We start from the raw sequence: 17,823 nt of genomic DNA, 5'->3' as shown, positions 1-17,823 counted from the left end.
ATAAACTGAAGAGAAAAATATTTTATACCTTTTAAAAGTGCTATTATTTTTAGTGAGGAGTCAGGACATTAATGTAATGTTAAGAATGTTGTAAACTGATCAAATGAAACAGTTTCAGTTATTTTAAACTAGACAGCCCCAATCCCTACCTGACAGTTATAACCTCTTTCGGATGTCTGGTTGCTAAAAGATGATGTATTTTACCTTTGCTCCACTCAAGCAATTGACACACATTAAATTATTCCATGTTGCTTCACACAAAGAATAATGCGCAAATAACAGCAGTTAGTCATTTCCACCACAGAAAGTCCCAGCATTTACAGGTACTTTGTACCTATCTCAAACTATCACAATATATGTGTATGTGTGTGTGTGTGTATATGTATATATATATATATATATATATATATATATATATATATATATATAAATCATAATCGCGAAACACACAACATAATCCGTTCATGTGTGTGACTCAAAACACCGATGACAGCAGAGGAAGTAGGTCAGTATGTCGACTCTCATGCCACATATTTGAATTCAGCATTATATGACATCCTGTTTCCCTGCCCCTGTTTTCAGCAGTATGAACATACTGCACACCACTGAAATTCAAATTTTTAAAGGGGGGCAAGCACCCCTGCACCCCCTTGGGGGGTTGTGCCCCCCACACTCCCTACAAATTATATATTCCAACTCCAAGATTGCAGTACAGTGAGGAAAAGGATAAATTTCCCAATATGCACTGTCCTGCGATCTCTGTTAGTAACATCAACCATGTATCAGCAAATGCACAGTGGCATTCGCTGCACTGGACACTCACAAATATGACTTAGGGAAACACATAGTAGTAATCTAGTCTTTGATCATCACGTGTCTACAGTGGTGAGGAAATCATTCTATGTTGCGCAACTTATAAACAAAGGTATGGCATCTAAGTCCAAGGAAGTCACTGTTCCACTGTATTCAGTGTTCATCATACCTATCACTGAATACAATGCCACCTTTGGTATGTACCTAACCAGGCATATCCAACAACTGGAATGTCCACAGAGATTCCTCACTAAAAGAATACAGCGCATAAGTAATATGTCCTATGCAGACCACCTCAAGGCCCTATCCCTGTATTGTCTCCTACAGGCTTTTGAGGGGAGATATATGCTTGGCATACAGGGCATTGTCAAACCCCACTCTGATGGACCCCCTGCATATCCACAAGCAGGCCGCCTCCAGGCCCTATCCCTGTATTCTGTCTCCTACAGGCTTTTGAGGAGAGATCTATGCTTAGCATACAGGGCAATATCAAACCACACTCTGATGGACCTCCTGCATATCCACAAAACAAACAGTACCAGAATTACCCATTTTAAAGACTTAAACCTTGCCTGTGATATAAATGAGACCTGCTGGAGAGATAGGTATGTATCTCAGAAACTACCCTGTCTATGGAACAGGCTCCCCATCCATGTGAAGCAGTTTCTCTCTAATTCAATTCAACTGCAACTTGGACATTTGGATGGGAAACCGGAAATTCATTCCTGGTTTGGCACCTATGACTGATGCAAACAGATAACCTGTAAATGGGTAATCTCCCAGGCCCATGCTTACACTTATCAAGGGTATCAGAACTCGTCAGAGATTTGGGATGTATGGCTAGGCTTAAAAAGGCCCTTGTGGTCGCTAACCTAGTAAACACCTATGAACCTATGAAGGTCAGCAATACGGGATTCAGCCTGTTGTCGTCATTCAACAAACTGTTGTCACCAAACCTTCATTCTTTATTGAGATAGTAAACCATATTTATATATGTATGCATATATATACATCCACACATACATGGGGTACAGTTTGAAACAGTGAACACTCATATGAGCAAATGATGATAAATGGAGTTTCTGCTGGCAGTCTTTTGCATGGGATCTCTTTGCAGCTGGGTAAGGGAATTTGCCCTTACCCCACTGTTGTGAGATCTTGGGATGGTTTGCCCCCTGAAAAAAAAATAAATAAGTTTAGTTTGGCGTATATTTGAAAACTTAAAATTGTCTCTAAAGTGATCGCTCTTTTGACGTTCACTCTTGCAAACATTTAACATTTTATGAGGCACTCATACATACATACACACGCACACAACAATTATCTATTAACTATACCTCTAAAATATCTCTGATCTTGCCTCATATTTTTGCTTTGTCCCTCATAAAATTTTGTTTTTCTGGTAAATAATCAAGGGTTACAGTCAGTAATGCCAGACATTACAGTTTCATACTGCGATTATTCTGAAAATGCATGTTAACGTGCAAAACCTGTTCTATTAACTTTTTAAGTAAATTACACTAATATTTGAATTTTGCCTCTTGCTCCCCCACCTCACACCTCCTTATTTTTTTCTTTTGTCCTGATCCATCTACCTAAAATAGCTGGATGATCACTGCCATCATTAAAAAAAAAATTTATCTTACTGTCAACAGAAACCACAGCTCGCCTCTTCATGAAGACTTAAGGTACCATTCATGTTACACTTAAAACAGTCTGGGCTTTCTGTTCTGTTCCACCCCCAGAGCAGAAATTCAGCAATATTCAAGTGCAATGAGATTTGAATGGTCACGTCAACTCCTGTACCTCCCGTTTAAGGTGTCTGTCACACAGAGAGTGTATTTGCTGTAGACAGAGGCATCTCAGGACATTTACAAACTTATTTTTTTTTTTTTAGAGTAAAGAAACATTGCGCCAGAGTCATGAATGCCTGCACTTAGTGCTAGAATCATGTGGGAGTCATGCACATGCTAGCACACCATCTGGTATTCATTAAACAGCTCTACACTTTGTGTATGCCCCCAGAACAAGGGTAAATGGCACAATATGCTACTGAAAGCATAAGTAGCTGAACTGCATGCTAATTAACCAATCCAACATGGTGGAGCTATTCAGGAACATATAAAGTGAGTATGTACAGTCATTGCTGCCTTTTGCCCTGAAATCCAAAACTCTTTGGAATACAGCCACAAAGACACTTTTAAAAAATGTTAGGGGTTGTTGCTGCCATCAGTGTGTGCAACAGGCTTTAATTCAAGGTGCAGCTGTTGCCAGACCTCGACCGAGAAAGAGAAGGGTGTTCAGTCCTTGTATGACATATCTTGAACTGCATGTTACAGAAATTGTAGCTGGATACAGGGTGGACAGGGATACAATACAGGAAATATGCAACCTCTGCTGCCCTCACTTAAGACCCCAGGGAAATCATGGAGAATACATCCCAGTGGAAACAAAGGTATGTATAACATTTATTATGACTACTAGCTACAGGGATTTTTCAGATGCCCACAGGGGATATATTATCTATGTCACAAACCTCAGCTTCTAGAATCTTATATCACTTTCTAAATGCAATGTTATAACATGCAAGGGATCATATCTGGTCGCCACTCATCCAAGAGGAGAGATCAATAACCACGCAACACTTTTAGCTCATAGTTTACTTCCCTTAGTGGCCATATACTGCACATTTGTAGAAATAAAAGCCCCACATGGTAAATACAGAAGGAGGTACATCAACAGAAAAGGATACCACTGTGTTAATTGTCAGGTTGTCTGTAATGCCCAAGGGATAATCTACAAAGTGTGTGCAAGTAACGTGCCAATTTCCATGGCTCACACATATGGCTCACCTGTGACCTGTACACAAGGTTTTTAGGGGTGATTTTCTACAAGAGCATCTAGTAGGGGATGCAGGTTGTGCACTAGAACTTTGTCTCATAACACCCATGAGAAACCCACACAAGCCTACCGAACAAGGATACAGTGATGCCCATGGTCAAACTAGGAATATAACAGAATGTGTATTTGGCTTGCTCAAACCAAGGTTCCACTGTCTAGACACATCAGGAGGTGCCTTGCTGTATACCTAGCTACCTCTGCCAAAATACATGCAGTCTGTGCCATGTTGTACAATGTAATTCTCAAGAAACAGCTTTAACAAGGGCAACGAGATCCAGGATCACAGTTTCCAGAGCCATGGGCAAGGCCAGCAGCTCCAGCAGATACAAATGATGAGTCTGATGAAGAACCATAAGCTGCAGATGGTGCTGGCAGACATAGGTGTGCACAATATGCCATGGTCTGGCTAAGAGGCAAAGGATAGCACATACAATTACTACCTAACTGAAAAATGAAGATCCTCAGCACATGCAAATATTAAAACAGATGCCTACCAAAGTCCTCATGCTTTACTTACCATGTAATGGTTGTGTCCTGTCAGCATCAGAAAGAGTCAACCCCCAAAGGACACATCTTGTTGCTGCAGTATTATCCAAGATAAGTATTGAACATATAAAAGAAATTGTCAGTGATTAGTGTCATATATAAATACTTATTTGCGAATTAGATGAAACATGTTTCAATTCTACAATAATGTCAGTCAAGCAGTAACTCATGAGTGATTATGCATCTATGTTTTTGCTCAATACTTTGCATCATAGATTACATGTCACCCATGTAGAAAACTCAGCAGTGAGCGGGTGAAAGTTAGCCATCATTTGCAAAAGTTTAAGAGCAAGCAGCAATTAATTTTTATCTAGTAAGATTAAATTAGTAAGAATAATACAACCAATACGATGACAGTCAACAAATACATGATTAATAAGGTTACATCTGAGCAAGAAAAATAAATATTAATGAAACATTGATGAAAGCAAGTGTCTAAGTAAATTTTAGCTATCCATTCTGTGCATTAGACATAGGAAACGCAGTCACAAAAAATGTGCAAAGGGCAGGGCACAGTCATCAGCGCATCCACAGGGTAAGGGCTGGTTACAGGACAGCAAGTCGGACAACAAAGAACTGAGTGTGTGTGATTAAGAAACTAGTTTTTCAGCAAGTATACACTTTTCAGGGCCAGTAGCAACTGACTGCTATCATTTAGTAGTAATTATTTAAATAAAATGTGTATCTCTGAGTTAGTATAGGCAACATGGTCTTTAATGAAAGTATTGAAAATATGAAAGTAATAAATAAATAAAATAAATAATGCATGAGGGTCTGCAGTGCACAATCAAGCATTGTGCTAGCACTATGTTCTTGCATCTCGGACATATGTGAGCTGTGTATGGTAAAGAAGTCAGTTCGACATTGTTGCCCCTGACCAAGAAAACTACCTCTGCCAGGAATTGTACTGCTAGTTACCTGGACCTAGCTAGAAGGAAGGTGAATGATGCCAGCTGGATAAGCGTCCATCATGATGACATCCAGGACCACAACCACGTAGTTTACCACATCTGGGTGTGGATACTTCAACCACTGACAGAATAGTGGAAGTAATGCCACTATGGCAGTGGGATCTTGCATGGCCATGTAGGCTAATACCTGACAATGTAGCATCTCTCTTTCCACATGGATGCTGACCATCTACCAGCAGACATTCCTGTCCAAGGAGTCACCCACATGGTTCAGGCAGTTTCGTATGTCAGAATGCACAACATGCAGTACTCAGACTATCTCTTCCAAGACAGCAGGCCTACTCTGAGCACCTCTACCAACAACCCTATGTAGTACTTCACCTTCATGACTGCAATGGGGAGATTCAGACAGCTTTGTAACTGGAGTAACAGCACTATCCTAATCAACTGCATCACCCTCAACCTGTCTTTTGTAGAGGTCTCCATGTCATGGGTATACGTAGGCATACTGCCTGTGTTTAAAATATGGGCTGAGGATGTGGTAGCCACTACCTCAGTGTCAGACTAACTCTCTGTACCCCAACACTGTGCCTCTTCATCACCACCAGCATCACCAGAGGCTACAATACTCTGATATCAGGCAGTAAATGATGAAAGAACTCCACGGACCACCAGGCTAAAAATAAACATTTAATGCAGTTTAATGCAGTCTAATAAAACAAACGTTAGCGCTTTAAGGATACACCCTTCATCAGACAATAACAATATAGTACAGGCTCAGTATTTAAAAATATCTAATAGCCAATCACCATTCATGAATTAAACTAGAGCTCTACGCCTCTTAAGAACTGTTTTTAAAGGCACCATGCCATTAAGACCTGGGCTTCTATCAGCCCCAAGGTATATAATCCATAGACAGGATTTAGTCCACCCTTTTAATAAGAGGGTTTATACCCCAAAATTATTAGCAAATTGTAATTCTGTTAATGTTATGTATTTAGCTAGGTGTGTATGCTGCACTTCATTTTATGTAGGGAAGACCAATTGCAAATTTAAAGATAGAATTCTTAGACATCTGTCGGCTATTCGATTGCATAATGAAAACAATGCTTTGCACCAAAATACTCACAAACACCAGGGACATTATTTTAATTTTTTGGCTCTACAGTTGATCAATACCAGTCCTAGAAGGGGTGATTTAGTTGGCTATACAGAATGCTGTGAGATACAATGGATTATAGACCTTGGGGCTGATAGAAGCCCAGGTCTTAATTGTGCGGTGCCTTTAAAACCACTTCTTAAGAGGCATAGACCTCTTGTTTAATTCATGAATGGTGATTGGCTATTAGATATTTTTAAATACTGATCCTGTGCTATATTGCTATTGTCAGTGCTTTTTTGTAAGCAAACAGGTGGTGGTATGCATATGTTGCATTTGAGTCAACACCCCCCTCAGCCCCCCCACCACCACCATGCAGCCATTCCAGTGTCCCATTATTTGGCCATTTTTCCCCAGTTGCCATAAACACTGTTCAGAATTCTCAGTGTGCATACTACTTTCTGCTTTACTTCTAGAATGATTGCAGATATTTGGATTTACTTTAAAATGAGAAGTTATGTACCTACCATAACGTTCCATGTTAGTTGTCTTCTCTCGCCTTCTTTCTTGCTGGATGGGTTCGGAGCCGATCCTCGGCTCCAACTCGGCCACTTATTAAAGCTCGAGAGGTTATTTTACCGGCTCGAGGCAACCCTATATCCCATGATGCTAGGCGATAACTCCCCAGATCTCGTTTGGAAGCTGAAAAACCTAGCATAGGCCAATAAAACAAAATCCTCCAACTGGAAGGAGGAGGAAGAGGGATAAAACCCCCCAAAGATAATTATCTGCACTATATATATCCTAGGACACCTAGATGGTGAACAAGGGAATAAAAGGACCCTTCAAGGAAGGGAAGATCTTCTCAGTCTGTCCAGGCTAGGGGGATGGTGGGTGGGACGCAAGAAAGAAGGCGAGAGAAGACCACTAACATGGAACGTTATGGTAGGTACATAACTTCTCAATGTTAAGTTGTCAATCTCGCCTTCATTCTTGCTGGATGGGACCGCGTCCCTAGCACCTTCATCCTGGGTGGCTCATTGGAACAGACTCTTAAGAATGGTGGAACCAAATGTTGCTCTGTCACTGGAGGCCATGTCCAATTTGTAATGCGAAACAAAGGTATGAGGAGAGGCCCATGTGGCTGCCGCACAGATAGTGTCTATTGGTAGTCTAGCTTGAAAAGCTGTAGATGTAGCTAGTGCTCTAGTTGAATGGGCTTTTGGCTTAGAAGTTAATTCCCTGTCTCTGAGTTGATAAATAGATGTAATCACAGAAGACAGCCACCTAGATAGGGTTACCTTGGAAACAGGAAGGCCTTTCTTATTTTCTGCGTCTGATAAAACAGTTGATCAGACTTCCTTATTTGTTTGGTTCTATCCAAATAGTATTGGAGCTGGCGGTGAACATCTAGATAATGTAGCTTTTGCTCCGCTCTATTAGTATAGTTTGGGAAAAAAACTGGGAGATCAATTGATTGATTTAAATTTGTCTGCGAAGCCACCTTGGGTAAGAAGGATGGATTAGTCCTTAGAGAAACTCTGTCTTTATGGAAGATTAAGTAGGGAGGACGACTGCAGAGGGCGTGAAGCTCAGATACTCTCCTAGCAGAAGTAATGGCGACTAGGAAGAGTGTTTTCCAGGAAAGAAATTTCAATGAACAGGAGACCGCAGGTTCAAAGGGGGGGGAGAATCAAGGATGTTAAGACTAAATTAAGATCCCACTGAGGTGGAGGGTCTTTGATCGGAGGCTTAAGTAAATATACACCTTTAAGGAAAGCTTTGCAAAGCTTATTGGGCATGATGTTGTGGTCCGATAAGCCTGTATGAAAATTCGATATGGCTGCCAACTGAACCTTTACTGTAGAGGCAGAAGACCCTGAATGAAAAATTTCGGCTAGGAAGTCTAAGACCGAATGAATTGGGGCAGTAAAGGGATCTATATTCCTTGCCTTTGCCCAGAAGGAGAAACGTTTCCATTTACTAGTGTAAATCCTTCTGGTGGAAGATTTAAGGGAAGCTACTATGATATCCCGGACGGGATTAGAAATCATAGGAAGCCTGGCTAAGGACGGAAGTGGAGCAACCAAGCAGTGAGGTTGAGAGAATGTAGGGATTGGTGCAGCTGCCCTGACTGATGGGTCAACAGATCTGGAGCTGGGTACAGATGCCAAGGCTGTACCAAAAGATAATGATGTAGGAACGGAAACTATATCTGTCGAGGCCAATAACGGGCAATGAGAATCAACTTGGCACTCAAAGCGGTTGCTTTCTGAATTACTTGTGGGATTAGAGGAAAGGGTGGAATGGCATAGAGAAGTCCCCGAGGCCAATCTTGGACTAGAGCGTCTCTGAGGGGATGGCCTGGAAGAGGGAAGAGGGTGAAGAAGTCGGGGCATTTGCTGTTTTGGGGTGTAGCAAAAAGATCGCAGCAAGGAAGGCCCCACTTCTGAAAAATCTCTTCCGCTACCGATTGTTTGAGAAACCACTCGTGTGGCATGAGTATAGCTCTGCTCAACCTGTCCGCTATGATGTTGGACTTCCCGGGGATATGCATTGCTATCAGAAACCGCTGAGAGGAGATCGCCCATTGCCAAAGTCTGAGTGCCTCTCGACACAGGATATAGGACTTGGTTCCGCCTTGCTTGTTGATATACCACACTACGGACATATTGTCCGTTTGGATTGCAATAGTTCCTAGGGGAAGAGAGTCGTGGAGGGCTTGCAACGTTAAAAGCACTGCTCTCATCTCTAGGACATTTATGTGCAGGTGGCGTTCGAAAGGTTGCCAAGTGCCATGGACCATCCTGCCCTGAAAATGCCCCCCCCCACCCAATCAGGGAGGCGTCCGATGTCACCGTGGTGACCGGGGGTGGAGCAACAAAGGGTCTGCCTTGATGGACTTGAGGGGACAATATCCATCAGGACAGATAACTTTTGCAAGTTGGAGTTATCATGATCTTGTGGTGCATGGGGAGTTGCTGAAAAGACCATTGGGCGAAAAGCATCCACTGTAGAAGACACATGTAAATACGTGCAAGGGGAAGAAGTGTTATGGCGGCCGCCATAAGACCCAATACTTTCAGGACATACCTGGCCTGAATTTTGTCGCTCTGAAGAAGAACATGGACATGGTTTTGAATATCTAAGACCCTTTGATCTGTTAACTTTGCTGAAAGTTCTACGGTGTTCAAGTTGGCGCCTATAAAGGTAATAGACTGACAAGGCGACAAGGCAGACTTTTCGAAATTTATAGAGATTCCTAGCCCTCTGCAAATGTGAATGGTGTAAGCTCTGGCTTGGAGAAGTTGATGTCTGGTGGTGGCAGTGAGGAGCCAGTCGCCTAGATATGGAAACACCTGGAATCCTTGCCGTCTCAGGTGAGCCGTAACCGCTGCCATACATTTGGTGAACACTCTGGGGGCTGTAGTGAGACCAAAGGGCAGGGCTCTGAACTGGTAGTGACTGGCCCCCAGCCGAAAGCGGAGAAACCTTCTGGAGCGCCTGTGAATTTTGATGTGATAGTACGCATCCTGAAGGTCCACGGAGCACATCCAATTGTCCTTGCCCAGAAAGGGCAAAATGGACTGTAGCGTGACCATCCGGAATCTTGTTCTCTTTACAAACTTGTTTAGTTTGCTGAGATCTAATATTCGTCTCCAGTCCCCTGTCTTTTTCGGTACCAAAAAGAACCTTGAGTAGATTCTGGATCCTAGTTGGTCTGCTGGGACTGGCTGGATGGCTCTTTTTGCTAGCAGTTTTGATATTTCTGATACTGCTAGTTCCCTTAGACCGGGTGGAACGTCTGGAAGGGTTCCCTTTTGAATTGGGGTTTGGATAAAGGGAATTTTGTAACCCTCGGATATGATCGACTGTACCCATTTGTCTTGAGTAAGGGAAAGCCAGGCTACTGGGTACAGCGACATCTTCCCCCAACTGCCTCCGAAGGTGGACAATCGGGCAACATCTCAGGGATGCTGGAAGGGTTTGTCAGAGAGAGGCTCCCTGCTACCCTGGTTCTGCGGACCCCCTCTGCCCCTAAGGCAGTGTCTGTTGTTGTTACCCCCTCTGCCTCTGGGGGTAAACTGACCTCTTGCGTCAGGCATGACTCCTTGAGATTTGAGGAACCACATTTTCCCACCCTTCTGACCCTTAGGGTATGGTCTTGAAGGGGTGGAGAAACGGACTCCTACGGCAGAAAAAGTCTTGCCATCTTGATCGCATCTGGTCAAGGTGTCTCACTTGAGGTCTGAACAACGCCGAACCATCAAAAGGGGAATTTGTGAAGGACGCCTTGAAAGGGTCCGCGAAATTACACAGCCGCATCCAGGTGTGACGCCTTAAGGCCACTCCTGTGCCCGCGGCCCTACTCGCTCCATCAGCTGCATATGAAATTAGACGCATGGAGGAGTTAACAACTGAGTTCAGGGTTCCAAGCTGTGAGTTTATTTTATCCTGGGACCCAGCAGCTGAGGGATCCTGTAAGACTTCTCCCAACTCTTTGAGAATATCTCTCTGAAGACGGGTGAAGTGACACAAGTAATTCAGCGACTGCATGGCAAAGGTCGCTGAAGAAAACATCCGCTTACCGTACCTATTCATGGTCCTAGAATCCTTATTAGGAGGATGGATAGGTACTGAAGGATCAGCTAGTTCCTTCTTGGTGGCTGCAGCCACCACCATGGCATCCGCCGGTACACCTTTTGTTAGGAATTGCTTGTCAACTGGTGCTGTGATGAATTTAGATGGCCTCCGAGGGGTGGGTTCCACCGAATCTGGAGCCGAACACGCCTTCCGAGCCACTACTTCCATAAGGGGGTCGAAAGGCGGAGACACCCAGGAGGTGGAGGGTCGAGAACCAAACTCCTCCAGGTACACCGACTCGTCCTCGGAAGGATTAAGGGAAGACCAGTTCCCCCTCTGCTTTAGGATTTCTAGGATGTCTGAGAAAGAGACATCCTCAGAGGGGGACTTTGGGGATCCCTCCGACTCATCCAAGTCGGTGTCAGATGTAATGGACTCAGGGGAGTCCACATGCTTCCTCTTACATGTCCTCTTATGCAGAGGCTCTGCTGACAGGTCAGGAGAAGCCTCGGAAGAGGAAGAAATTCCCAGTGGGGAAACCTGAGGCGTTGGATCTCTGGGTCCGGGAGCAAGAGAGTGGGAAGAGACATCAGTAGGCACTGTAGTGGGAGGAGCTGATGGAGCTGACCGTTGACTATGCCCTGGGGCTAGTACGCTCATCACCTCAAAGGCTCCCCTATCAGAAAGGCCAGAGGGCCCCTGCTCCGAAGAGGTAGGAACCCCAGGCTGCACCGACAGGGAAGGCTCCGAGGCCGATGTTGGGGCCAAGCTCACCAGCACCGACACTCCGAGAGGGAGAACAGGGTCGGACAATGGTCCGATGCCACTCGCCCCCTCGGAGCCGACGAGAGAGATCAGGTGCCCGGATCCATCCAATGAAGGTATCAAGGAGGAGATCGGAGCGGAAGACGAAGGAGCCGAAGGGGGAGGCATCGGCTCCGACGCCACAATAGTCACGGCTCCGAGGAGCTCTGGCTCCAAACTCTGAGGGAGGGTCGAAGGAGGAAAATTAGGTGGAGTCGTAATAGCTACCGTCTGATGAGACGGGCTAGAGATCATCTGGGCCAATGCCTGAGACTTTAACAGCCTACTTACCACTCTCTCAAGGTCGTGATCTGAAAGTCTGGATGACCGAGAAGATCGGCTCCGATGGCTCCGCTCCGAGAGCAGGGGAGATCTCGGAGCCGAATGGATGGACTCCAATGAAGGGGATCTTGACCTCTTCTTAGATGGAGCCAACCGAGCCGAGGACACGTCGGCTCCAGCCGAAGCCGACAGTGAAAGCATGGGCTCAGAGGTATCGGCGCCGAGTGGTGCCGAGACCGGAACCTGTGACTCAAAGGAATCGGCTCCAGCCGGAGCCGATCTAGGCACAGACAAGGAGCCAGCAGCTGAAGGCTTAGTACTTGGAGCCGACGGTTTTGCTGGTTTCGAGGGCCTCCCTGATGCAGACTTAGTCAGGGAGCCCTCGGGCTTTAACAAGCCCCTCAGTATAAGTTTGTTCCTGCGCTCCTGCAGGACTCTTGGACTGAATGCATGACATACAGAACAAGAGTCCTGCAAGTGCAGGGGTCCCAGGCAGTAAACACAAGAAGTGTGACCGTCTGTCAGAGACATTTTCTGACAGCACGAGTCACACTTCTTAAAGCCTGAGACCTTAGTTTCCTTTGGTTCCTTCGACATAACAGTGTCGAGGGTTCACAAAGGTAAGAGAAAAACACACACACACACACACACACACACTCTCAAAAAACTATAAAATAACAATAAAAAAGTTAATAGGGATACTGACACACCCAAACACTCCACAGGATCCCTAAGAAAATTTAGGAAAGGGGCAGGCTTAAGGCCTAACCTAAGAGTGGAGGAGGGATATAAGGGATAAAAAAGGGAAGGTATAAAATAGTAATAGAGTTAAATGACAACTGGGTGAAAAAATTAACTCAAAAGGGTGACTGAACACTATATGTATAAAGACTTACCAGGAGCCGGCAAAAATACGCACCTCACAAGCGAAAGCGGCAAATGAGATCTGGAGAGTTATCGCCTAGCGTCATGGGATATAGGGTTGCCTCGAGCCAGTAAAATAAGCTCTCGAGCTTTAGTAAGTGGCCGAGTCGGAGCCGAGGATCGGCTCCGAACCCATCCAGCAAGAATGAAGGCGAGATTGACAACTTAACATCTTGTATTTCAAATTTTCCAGCACAAACACTGATAGACATTTGCCAAGCAAAGCAATACAGTCTCACAATGAAAACAGACTTAGCATTAAAGCTTCTGTGACTTTGAAAGTCATATTCATTGAAACAGCATTGAAACCTACATTCAAAGAAAATGCATGTGGCCAGTGGCAGATTAAGTTTACCTTTGGTTTTCAGATAAAAGACCCCTTGCACACATTTTTGGGACCATGCAAAATATATTTGATTCACCTTCCTGACTGTATTAAATTATAATACATATTAAAATTATATCTCTTGTACAGCATGTTTTAAATTTATAGCCATTAATCAAAGAAACAAAACATATAAATCAATAATGCCAAAACTGCCCAATTCAGAACATTTCAACCATAAAAGGTCACTCAAACTTCTGTCATTACAACCCATCAACATTGGTCAATATGCACAGTTTCTGTAGAAGTAAAAGTCATCTGAATAATTCTACATTATATCTGACTGTAACGAATGAAAAGGTTGCTGCTAGTAAAATAAATTTATATTTAAGTATTTCATCTACAAATTCACTGCCTGCTGCCCTTGAGGAATAAATTGCCTATGTTACATTAAACTTGATAAGCTGGTAATATTGTAATAGGGAATGGATGGCAAACTAAAACAGGTTCATGGTTACTAGGCATCTTATCCAAAGGAGGACATACTCAGGACTACAGCACCCCACCCTCTTAAAATCCAACACAGTAACAGCAATCCATTGGCATGCTGTAGAAATAGTTGAAATCAATCGATCAATAATCTAGCCTTATGTTCCTCCATTTCAGGCACATCCCTGCACTTCAGGATACTAGATCATAGTGTTATCCAGCCAAATTTGATCAACAAATGCAGTTCCCCTGTGCCAGAGCAGTCTCAGATGAAGATATTATTATGTGGAACTGAGCAAAGTGATAAAGACAGTACAGAAAAGGATAAGTCCAGGCGGACATTTCAAGCTGTCTGAATGCACAAAGAAGTAGTGTTCCTTTTGCTCATCTAACAAACAATCGTGTCTGAGTTGTTAAGATTTTCTTTTCCGATTTCTCAACTATGGATGCATCTAAACCATCTGTTTTTTAAATGATAACTGGCAGTAATAATTCTGAAACATACCTAAACATCACTGACTGCACTTTTAAACAAGCAAAATCTAACAGTTTTAGCTGCAAAGGTAACAAATACATTCATATCACAAACAAACATTTATTATATTCTAATTACAAAAAAATGATTACAAGTGATCAAATATGTGAAATGAAAGTCTTTGAAAGCCTTTTATTTTGCCAATAGCTTTCTTCCCTTCTGCCCTACAGTTATTTTACATTATTCAATCCAAAATACCATCTATCTGATTTTGCATTTTAAATCTTTAATAACAGCCTTTGGTAGTCTATAGGCATAATTATTAGACATCTGTGAAGAGAAATTGAAAAATTATTCATACTTTCCATTGTGTATTTTCTGTAGTATATAAATGACCTATTCTTAAAGCAGAATTCTATACTAATTCAATTTTCTGTCCTTACCATAGTAGCAGAACGTGAACTAGTATTACAAAATGTAAATTAATATTCAACTTGTGAAATTGTGATTTATATCAAGGCTTCCTATAATCTTTTCAGATTATGACGTTATTTAACAATTGGCATTTATAATGCCCGATTTCAGAAAAGATAATACCAAACAATTGCTTACAGTTCATTCTCCTGTTTGGAATTTCAAGGTACGATATACTGTCTTAAGTGCCTAACACATACACACTGGGAAAAACAAAAGTTAAAGGTTTTCATGAACTCCAGACTGGATTAGTGATATTACCTTTCAGGTCACTATTTTATAAAAACTAAATGTAAAACTACTTTAAACGATATGGTGACAACATTTAGAATGCTTCTCAAACATATATTTTCCTATAGTAAAAAACAAAGCAGGAGGTAGCAGCCACGGCTATGTAGAATAACAGCTTTATTAGTAAAAGAGGTGAGCACTTTCGTGGCACCAGCCACTTCATCAGACAATCAAAGAAAAGTAAAGCACAGCATTTATACCAAGCTTATCATTGTCATCAACTACCCAATTACTCCTTAAAGCCATATACTTAGTATAAAAAGATTATTATGTGGCCCACAACCCATGGAAACAAGAATAGAAAATGCAGTCAGATATGGAACCTTCCCCTGCAATAAATGTAATTACTGCACCTTCGTTGACACTGGAAGTAGATTTCTACATTCAGATCTAAAGAAGGAGTTTACCTTCAGAATATTAGCTAACTGTGACAGTATGAATATTATATACTTAGCACACTGCACAGTCTGTCCTACCTTATACGTTGGAATGACAACGCGAAGGCTGAGAGACCGGATGAGGGAGCATGTATATGATATCACCAGAGGAATACAGGCAAATGCCTTAGCCAGGCATGTGAGGGACCATGATGAGACACACACATTTTTATTTTTAGTAATAGATAAAGTCTATACCGACAATAGAGGTGGAGATGTTAGGCATAGAGTATCAGGTGTAGTATATGACAGAAGAATGTCAAAGAAGCTGAAAAGTAAGGTGTACAAGACAGTGGTGTGACCAGTACTACTGTATGGTACAGAAACCTGGGCAGTAAAGGCAGAACAGTTGAAGAAGCTAGAGGTGACGGAAATAAAGTGCCTGAGAAAGGTGGCAGGATGCACACTGTGGGACAGGCGAAGAAATGAGGACATAAGAGCAGAAGCCAAAGTAGCTCCAATTGCAGAAAAGATCAAAGAAAACAGATTACGATGGTATGGGCACATGTGTAGAAAAGCAGAAGACAATCTGGTGAGGGAGATTTGGGACAGACAGGAAGAAGGTAAGAGGAAGCGAGGGCGTCCAGCAAAGAGGTGGATGGATTGTGTGAAAGAAGATCTGCGACAGTCAGGCATGAGTGTTGAAGAAGGCAGGAGAGTGGCACTGAATCGAGAGAGTTGGCAACAATTAATACTATACCACAACCACATGTAAATGGGAAAAAGGGGATGATGATGATTGTATGTATTAAGTTGTATGATGTAATATGCTGTTTCTATTGTTGAGCTGTTTTTAATTTTAAGCTTTTAAAATTTTTCACACTAGATATAAAACTTTTTATACTAAGTATATGGCTTTAAGGAGTAATTGGGTAGTTGATGGCAATGATATGCTTGGTATAAATGCTGTGCTTTACTCTTCTTTGATTGTCTGATGAAGTGGCTGGTGCCACGAAAGCGCTCACCTCTTTTACTAATAAAGCTGTTATTCTACATAGCCGTGGCTGCTAGCTCCTGCTTTGTTTTTCACTGTTCATTTTATTGTTGTTGGAGGTAACTCTTGCCAGCACCGTTTGTTTTTTACTGCGGATATATTTTCCTATACAAAGATATACTAAGAATTACCTACTTTGTAATCAAATGAATAGCATCAATTTGGATATTTTGCAAGTATGCTGTGTACTGTTCTTGGTTAAAAAGCCTAAAGAGGCTTGAATTTTTAATTCAGCTGCACAGACAACTTAAAAATGAGAAAGGTGCATTATGATATGTTGCCCACAGACCCAACAAACAAGACGTCTAATCTTGTTTCTCCATACTAAAAACATTTATAACAAAAGAGCACTTTAAACAAAATCCTTTTAAGAAGTCAAAACAGAGATGAACACTTTAAACGCTAAGGAGACTTTTTACCAAAGCTTATGACAAGGTTGTATATATCTTTGCCTGAATCCATTACAATTCATTATTCTATAAGAATAAAAAGAACCATTTTTGAGACTATAACGAAAAAGGTACACAAATGCACAAGGGTATAGGGTTACCACCTGTCCCACTCTGTGAGGGACAGTCCCTCTTTGGGCAGTTGTGTCCTGCAAAAAAAGTGTAAAAATGGCAAATGTCCTGAGATTTTAGGGCAAAATTATTTCCTATATTTTATGTAAGAGTTGCATAAAACAGTTATTCTGCATCTGAAACACCTAAATGTTATAAGAAACAGAATAAGCAACTAAAATGTTACAAAAATAAGCTTTTATTTAGGCAAAAAAGTGAAGTTCTGTCCTTTGTACTGGCCATGGGTATGTTTTGGCATGCAAAATCTGATGTTTGTACCAAAAATGTCCCACTTTGGGCATTTGAAAATGTGGCAACCCTACAAGGGTACTGCAATATTTTGGGGTACTAGTCATGTAGCTATGCCTTAGAAACTTGCTTAGGCACTCATGATGACAACAATAATATGGACAATGAAAAAATACACACATGCTTAAGCCAAGATTTTTTTCCAGTAAAGATCTTTCTAGATTCCAGCGTTGCAAACAACTGAAATGGGTTATGGACACCACACAGGAAAAGGTGTTTCTGCTACAATCCATGACCAATTCAGAATGTTCATTCTGTTACATGGTATGTTGCTGTGAGTTAAAAAAAGGAACTGATGAATTTATTCATTTAAACAACCCATGCAGTTCATCTAGTTTTAGCGAGCATCAAACTCTTCAAGACCATTCTAAAGATTCTACCATATCCGAAGCTTCCGCATGGCATTCTGAAAGTAAAATGACAGCTCTCATGGGGTTAACTAAATCTACCAGTCACCTGTCATCCAGTCGCGGTCTGCAGTCTAAACATCTTCAGGAATTCAAATTCCGCACGCGGACCAGGAAGACATCAATGATATGTCACACATCACACAAACGCAGAAGGTCTTCTGCGTCTGTGCGACCAGACACAAAGGGCATTCTTAC

General features: G+C 42.3%; 2 protein-coding genes across 12 annotated transcripts in view; one reads left to right on the top strand and one right to left on the bottom strand.

Annotated features, from left to right (window-relative positions):
• Positions 1-17,823, bottom strand: part of THEM6 (thioesterase superfamily member 6) — an 838,692-nt gene that overhangs the window by 724,776 nt on the left and 96,093 nt on the right. For 6 of the 8 annotated variants that reach the window (XR_006364262.1, XR_006364263.1, XR_006364264.1 and 3 more), the window contains exon 4: positions 4,232-4,294. The exons of 1 other annotated variant lie outside the window; for it this stretch is intronic. The gene's annotated coding sequence lies outside the window, so the exon portion shown is untranslated. Of the gene's footprint in view, positions 1-1,792; positions 1,989-4,231; positions 4,295-17,823 lie in introns of those variants that run through there. One more of the 8 variants, XR_006364268.1, reaches the window with a different exon arrangement.
• DNAJC5B (DnaJ heat shock protein family (Hsp40) member C5 beta) overlaps positions 1-17,823 on the top strand; it is a 534,023-nt gene that overhangs the window by 446,880 nt on the left and 69,320 nt on the right. The window lies entirely within an intron of this gene.

The sequence above is a fragment of the Protopterus annectens genome, chromosome 3.part1, assembly GCF_019279795.1.
Source record: "Protopterus annectens isolate FY-2018-M chromosome 3.part1, PAN1.0, whole genome shotgun sequence".
NCBI lineage: Eukaryota > Metazoa > Chordata > Ceratodontiformes > Protopteridae > Protopterus > Protopterus annectens.
This window is presented reverse-complemented; position numbering and strand designations above follow the sequence as displayed.